The sequence below is a fragment of the Oncorhynchus kisutch genome, linkage group LG25, assembly GCF_002021735.2.
Source record: "Oncorhynchus kisutch isolate 150728-3 linkage group LG25, Okis_V2, whole genome shotgun sequence".
NCBI classification, from domain to species: Eukaryota; Metazoa; Chordata; class Actinopteri; order Salmoniformes; family Salmonidae; genus Oncorhynchus; species Oncorhynchus kisutch.
The window spans coordinates 37,913,993-37,921,828 of record NC_034198.2 but is presented as its reverse complement, the minus strand read 5'-3'; positions in this window follow the sequence as shown (position 1 = coordinate 37,921,828).

The following is a 7,836-nucleotide window of genomic DNA, read 5'->3' as shown; positions in this document are numbered from 1 at the left end:
TAATCATGGCTCAAACAGCAGAAGGAATCAAGGACACTGAGCAAGGACACTGAGCAAGGACACTGAGAGGGTCAGTACAACATACTTCCTTCCTATGTGTTTGTAGCTAATAGATAAATAGGGCCAGTTTGTATCTGATAGATAAATAGGGCCAGTTTGTATCTGATAGATAAATAGGGCCAGTTTGTAGCTAATAGATAAATAGGGCCAGTTTGTATCTGATAGATAAATAGGGCCAGTTTGTAGCTGATAGATAAATAGGGCCAGTTTGTATCTGATAGATAAATAGGGACAGTTTGTAGCTAATAGATAAATAGGGCCAGTTTGTAGCTGATAGATAAATAGGGCCAGTTTGTAGCTAATAGATAAATAGGGCCAGTTTGTAGCTAATAGATAAATAGGGCCAGTTTGTAGCTGATAGATAAATAGGGCCAGTTTGTATCTGATAGATAAATAGGGCCAGTTTGTAGCTAATAGATAAATAGGGCCAGTTTGTAGCTGATAGATAAATAGGGCCAGTTTGTAGCTGATAGATAAATAGGGCCATCTAGTGGAGTGCTATAGTAAAACACCTGTGATTGAAATACATGTAGACGATTAGTAATATGTATTCCCTCTATATAAAAAGTCAATTTCTAGAACAGAGATCACATTGTATGTATTTTGTTTTGTTCATCCACAGAGAGATGACATGGTGACATCTTTACTGCCATTCAAGGTGACACACAGAGTCCTGTCTGCCTAGCAGCCCTAGTCCATGGAGAGCTGTGGTCCTGCCTATCAGCCCTAGTCCATGGAGAGCTGTGGTCCTGCCTATCAGCTCTAGTCCACGGAGAGCTGTGGTCCTGCCTATCAGCTCTAGTCCATGGAGAGCTGTGGTCCTGGTTATCAGCCCTAGTCCATGGAGAGCTGTGGTCCTACCTATCAGCCCTAGTCCATGGAGAGCTGTGGTCCTGCCTATCAGCCCTAGTCCATGGAGAGCTGTGGTCCTACCTATCAGCCCTAGTCCATGGAGAGCTGTGGTCCTGCCTATCAGCCCTAGTCCATGGAGAGCTGTGGTCCTGCCTATCAGCTCTAGTCCATGGAGAGCTGTGGTCCTGCCTATCAGCTCTAGTCCATGGAGAGCTGTGGTCCTGTCTGCCTAGCAGCTCTAGTCCATGGAGAGCTGTGGTCCTGACTATCAGCTCTAGTCCATGGAGTCCTGAGATGGTGTAAGGATTATCCACACAGAGCTGTGGTCCTGCCTAGCAGCTCTAGTCTATAGAGAGCTGTGGTCCTGCCTAGCAGCTCTAGTCCATGGAGAGCTGTGGTCCTGCCTAGCAGCTCTAGTCCATGGAGAGCTGTGGTCCTGCCTAGCAGCTCTAGTCCATGGAGTCCTGAGATGGTGTTAGGATTATCCACACAGAGCTGTGGTCCTGCCTGACTAACGCCACTCCCCAGGGACAGCACTCCCTGGCTGGGGACACAGAGAACATTACACTGGGGTCTGGTAGAGTCCCTAGGGTCCTGGTGCCGTGCATGAGAGGGCGTCTTTAATTACACACCCAGATGGTCTTGCAGGGCCGGGTGTGCTGTAGGACGGTGCCTACTCACTTACTGTCATTGGCACGGAACAAACACACTCACACGTTTCCCATATGGAATAATGTCATTCATTTGCAACTGAACATTTGATCATGTTTTTTGTCTATATATTTGTGCAAACGTGTAATGTTATTTACGTATTTATTATTTATTAATAGAAAATGTTTTTGTTTATTGTTTATTACAGACATTACTGTCCAGTTGTGTTACTTTAGTATGTATAATAGTTGTACAGTTCTCCAGTTAGCTCAGATGAAAAGCTGACTATGTCTGTTATATTTATTTGTAATGTTTATTTCACCTTTATTTAACTAGACAAGTCAGTTAAGAACACATTCTTATTTTACAATGACAAAGATGTGTCCCAAATTGCACCCTATTCTCAACATGGTGCACTACTTTTGACAAGGGCCCATAGGGATCTGGTAAAAAAAACTAAACAAAAAAAAAAGTAGTGCACTACGTAGGGAATAGGGTACCATTTGGGACGTTGGCACGTTTCTGTTTTTAAGGACAGTTTGCGTGTTAATGAAGATACTGGAACATGAGGTTATCAGTCAGTCAGTCTGTCTGTGGCTACCTCCCAAATAGCACTCTATCCCCTATGTATAGTGCACTACTTTTGCACAGGGCCCATAGGGATCTATATAGGGAACAGGGTACCATTTGGAATGCATCCTGTCTGTGCCAAGGTAAGTGTTATCTCATGTTGCTCCGGGAATCCAGTTCGGGGTATAGTGTTTCACAAGAGTTCTGCCTTTGGACTGGTGGACTCTGTTGCATGACTGTGCATGAACAACCTCTCCCTCAGTGTTTGTTTTTTTTACCTTTATTTATCTAGGCAAGTCAGTTAAGAAAAAAACCTTATTTTACAATGACGGCCTAATGTCAGCAAGACCAATGAGCTGATCGTGGACTATAGAAAAAGGAGGACCAAACGGGCTGATGTGGAGCTGGTTGAGAGTTTCAGTTTCCTTGGTGTCCACATAACCAACAAACCATCATGGTCCAAACACAGCAAGACAGTTGTGAAGAGGGCACGACATAACCTTTTTCCCCTCAGGAGACTGAAAAGATTTGGCATGGGTCCCCAGATCCTCAGAAAGTTCTACAGCTGCACCATCGAGAGCATCCTGACCGGTTGCATCACCACCTGGTATGGCAACTGCTCAGCATCTGACCGTAAGGCACTACAGAGGGTAGTGTGTATGGCCTAGTACATCACTGGGGCCAAGCTTCCTGCCATCCAGGACCTAGGCGGTGTCAGAGGAAGGCCCAACATTCTATCAGGCACATAATAACTACAAAATTCCCAGAAAATAGCCTTAATTAAAGGTCCAAGCGTTTCTCCAGCGAGATTCTCACATGCCAAAGGAATAGATTAGCAAAGAGTTACATCGACATTCATTGACTGGAAAACATCTTGCGCTTTTTAAAAAAAGTAGATGATGTTTTCTCATGCAACGTATTTCATTTACTTTACTACATCACATTAATTACACAATGATAATTAGTTTGATGGATACCCTGGGCTTTGTACAACGTTATGAATTACGTCCATCTTAATTCTCTCTAACTTTATGAAAATGAATATTCATTCAATAAATCCAGCAACTCCTCTCCATACTGGGAAGAAAAAAATAAAACACATTTTCTGTCCTCAAGGGGAGGTTTATTTCAAATGTAGTAGTACCCAGACGAAGAAAATCCAATAAGCGTTTTATAGTTACATCGTTAGTGTACGTTAACCAAAAGTGGACACACTCCAATCAGTTTCTGAGACAATCGCCCAGACTTGTGTAGACAGTTTAATAATGCTTAAACCTCATCTTTATCAAATGATCCATTCAAGGACGAACTCAAAACCTACGTACGTCTACGTATGGGTGGTTTTAAATGCATCTAATTATATTCCCAGTATTACTTTATCAAATCTCTAGTCATCGATTATACATACATAGAATTCATCATATTTTCATATATTATATATATATATATCACGGAATCCATATAGAACATTAGAAATTCTTTGGTACTCGCATCAACCATTCCATTTGTGTTTTCGAGGACTCTCCACAGCAGAACAAAAGGATCATGGGATCCTCAACGGTTCTCTAACCTCCCAGAAACAACGGCACAATCAAGCCTCACAGGAAGTAAAGACCTTCTGCTGTTTTCTAAAATATCATCCCGCTCGCAATACCACCCTGTGATGGGCAGTGAAGGAACGGAACCCCAAGATAACGTTATATCAGAGCTTATTATCCAAAATTCAATAATCTGATTAAGCATAATACTATATGTTACTATCCAAACTTCAGATTAAGACTAATTTGCATATTCACACAACTCTCATATCACAGTCACACAATGCTATTCTCAAACATACCCAATCAATTAGTTGTTTTTTCAACAATATTTTAACCTGCAGGAATATTTTGATTAGTTCCTAGGATAATGCAACTCATACATTTACATCTTTCAATACTTCTTAAATGGGGTACAATCGTAAATGGTCTTAACTAGTTCACACAGATTCCGGATGTTTTAACATTAAATGGCCAAAACCAGTTCACACAGATTCTAGATTATTAGCGCTAAATTACCAAACCCAGGGCATACCTGGCTAGCACTGTCACGAACATCGTTGTAAGGATTGTCGGACCAAAGTGCAGCGTGGTATATGGGTTCAACATATTTATTTAGTGAACCGGCACAAAAAAAAACAATAACGCACAAACGAAACGTGAAGCTATGGCTCACAGGCAACTAACCTAAAAACAAGATCCCACAAAAAAAACAAGTGGGAAAAGGCTGCCTAAATATGATCCCCAATCAGAGACAATGATAGCCTTTGATTGGGAACCATACCAGGCCAACATAGAAATACAAAAACTAGAGTGCTCACCCTAGTCACATCCCGACCTAACCAAATTAGAGAATAAATGGCTCTAAGGTCAGGACGTGACAAGCACATTTAAAATGATTGGAATTCACCACTTCTGAGGATCACTTAGAAGGTCTCACAGGCACTTTTCAGAAGGAGGTCCTTCTTTCCAATAGGGTTTCACCAGGTACCGTGCTTCACACAGAACCCACAGCCACCCTGGCCCCTCACCCCTACAGACCGCACCAATCCCCAAGTGATGAATTCAGTGTCAGGACGGCTCTAGGTCGCCCGCAATTGACCAATGATAGGTGTCTGAGTCGACTAACTCTCAGATCATCCTCCACTGACTCGAGCCTGCTTACGCCTCCAAGGTGCCCCCCTCACACAGGAATACACACTCAAAGCCTACGTAACAGAGGCTTTTCTAAAAACTCAACTTTGAGTGTATCGCTCACCTCTTTTTAATTTTTAAACTAAGTTTGAGATGTGGTATCCACTCGGCTCGCTGCCTCTCAGATCAAAGGTGGGTCCATCTGCTTTGTTCCCGAAGTGTAATCTCCCTGAGTTCCCAAGTTTGAGGGATCCCTCATGCACGATTTACCAAGGTCGTCAGGAGCGGTCACCAAGTGAAGATTCACATCCCATCCTCGTCGCCAAATGTGGTGGTTAATTTCTTTACTATCAAATGAGGAGAGACAAACTTACCACACCAGGGTCATACTTAAACTAAATCTTGAATCACTTATTAACAAGGGAGCAGGTCAATACAACACACACATATAAAGTGAATCGATTGAGTGCTCTACGATAATGATGGCTGGTCATGGCTGGTCGACGATTCATGGTCAAATGATTCGCTGAGAGCCCCGAGACAAAATTACAAAGGTATTTTACAGCCAAGATACACCCCTTTCAACCTACATGACAAACAACCGATATATAGAATGGGTCACAAGGTTAAGATCTGTATGAAAGATACCTATAATACATAGCAGACAGTATCTGCTGTGTCAACAGTTTTCATTGTATAGACCAGATCCTGGCCCTCCTACTCCAAACTGGAACCATCTCTCACTGGTATGGTATAGAACAGAAACATTAACCTTTCTAGCGCAGTGGAACCCCTCGACAACATTCCACTGAAAAGGCAGCACGCGAAATTCAAAAATATTTTTCCGAAATATGTAACTTTCAGACATTAACAAGTCCAATACTGCAAATAAAATATAAACATCTTGTTAATTAACTCTTTAGGGATAGGGGGCAGCATTTTCACTTTGGATGAATAGCGTGCCCAGAGGAACTGCCTCCTACTCTGTCCCAGATGCAATATATGCATATCATTAGGGTAGCCTAGTGGTTAGAGTGTTGGACTAGTAACCGGAAGGTTGCAAGATCAAACCCCCGAGCTGACAAGGTACAAATCTGTCGTTCTGCCCCTGATCAGGCAGTTAACCCACTGTTCCTAGGCCGTCATTGAAAATAAGAATTTGTTCTTAACTGACTTGCCTAGTTAAATAAAGGTAAAATAAATTACTATTGGATAGAAAACACTCTGAAGTTTTTAAAACTGTTTGAATGATGTCTGTGAGTATAACAGAACTCATATGGCAGGTGAAGAAAAATCCAACCTGGGGATATCTGAGGTTGGTCCATTTTCAACTCATCGCCTATTGAAATCCCAGTGGAATATGGATCTGTTTGCACTTCCTATGGCTTCCACTAGATGTCAACAGTCTGTAGAACCTTGAATGAAGCTTCTACTCTGATGTGCCTCCTCCCCCTTTGTTGTTACATCTGCTGCTTGCTGTTTGGTATCTATGTATAGTCACTTTATAAATTACCTGAACTAACCTGTATCCCCGCACATTGACTCGGTACTGGTACCCCCTGTATATAACTGGTGTCACTTTTTGATATATTTTTTTTAAACTTTAGTTTATTTAGTAAATATTTTCTTAACTCTATTTCTTGAACTGCATTGTTGGTTAAGGGCTTGTAAAGTAAGCATTTCACTGTAAGGTGAACTACACCTGTTGTATTCAGCGCTTGTGCCAAATACAATTTGATTTGAATTTGTTTTGTATGTAACTTCAATGATTATGTATGCACTCACTACTGCAAGTCGAAGATGTGTGGATACAATCTTTGGAATACAACATAAGTAATGTTTGGATGTACTCTCACCCACAACAGTTATTAAAAATGTTTATTACAATTAACGAATTAACTTTTTTGACGCTGATTCTTAATATGTCATTAGAACTGTAATTACAAAGATGATTGAGCTGGGTAGGTCTTCCTACTGTTTCTGTCACCAGTGTTACAGTGTGATAACATGACTGACAGCTCCTGTTCTGATTAGAACAAGACAGAGTTGATGTAGAAGGAAGGTCTGATTAGCCTAGTGCTCTGATGTCCCCTGGGTCGTGTTCAATTAGAGAGAAAATATGTTTTTAAATGGTGAGAACTATTATTTTCATTTTCTATTGTGAAACATTTTGCCCAGTGAGCTCAACTTAACACAACCCTGCACTCTGCTAAAGCAGTTTTAGTGGTAGTCCAGTTCACTCAGGATCCCACCAGAGCTCCTATTCCCTTAAATCATTAAGAGCACTGCAGCCAACACTGTACCTGGCCAGCAAAGAACACTGGCCAACAGCCCATTAAAACACTCATCTACTCATCTCTGTCTCCCTCTCTCTCTCTCTCTCTCTCTCTCTCTCTCTCTCTCTACACAGTGAGCACTAAACAGTTGCTGCTAATCTTCTCCTCCTGACTTAGCCCCCCTTTCCCCCACTCCCCGTCCTCCTCCTTTCCCAGGCCCTCTGCCAAGGTTACAACAGGGATGAGAGAGGGAGGAAAGAAATGAGGGGGAGGGGAAACGAGGACTGCAGGGGAGGGACCTGCAGTATGCACGAAGAGCTTCGGTGAAGAGAGGGAATAAGCAGCAGAATCATTTCTGGAGCTGAGCAGCTGCAGGGTATAGAGTCGTGTGTGTCCGTGCAGTATTCATGGCTTTGTGTGTGGTGTGTGACACTGGGACTTGCCCCGGCTCACTTAGCTCACACCCATCGAAGCCACAGGACGTCCCCAGAGCTGCTGTATTAAACAAGGACTGCACTACAGGAACAACCTGACAAGGAGAGAGGAGAAGACAGAAAGGAGAGAGAACACAGAGGAGGAGAGGAGAGCAAGGGGAGAGAGAGAGAACACAGAGGAGAAAGGAGAGAGAGAACACAGAGAAGAAGAGGAGGAGGAGAGGAGAGCAAGGGGAGAGAGAGAGAGAACAGAGAAGAAGAGGAGGACAGGGAAAGAGAGAAGTACACAGGGTGTTGGAGAAGAGAAGAGTAGAGGAGAAG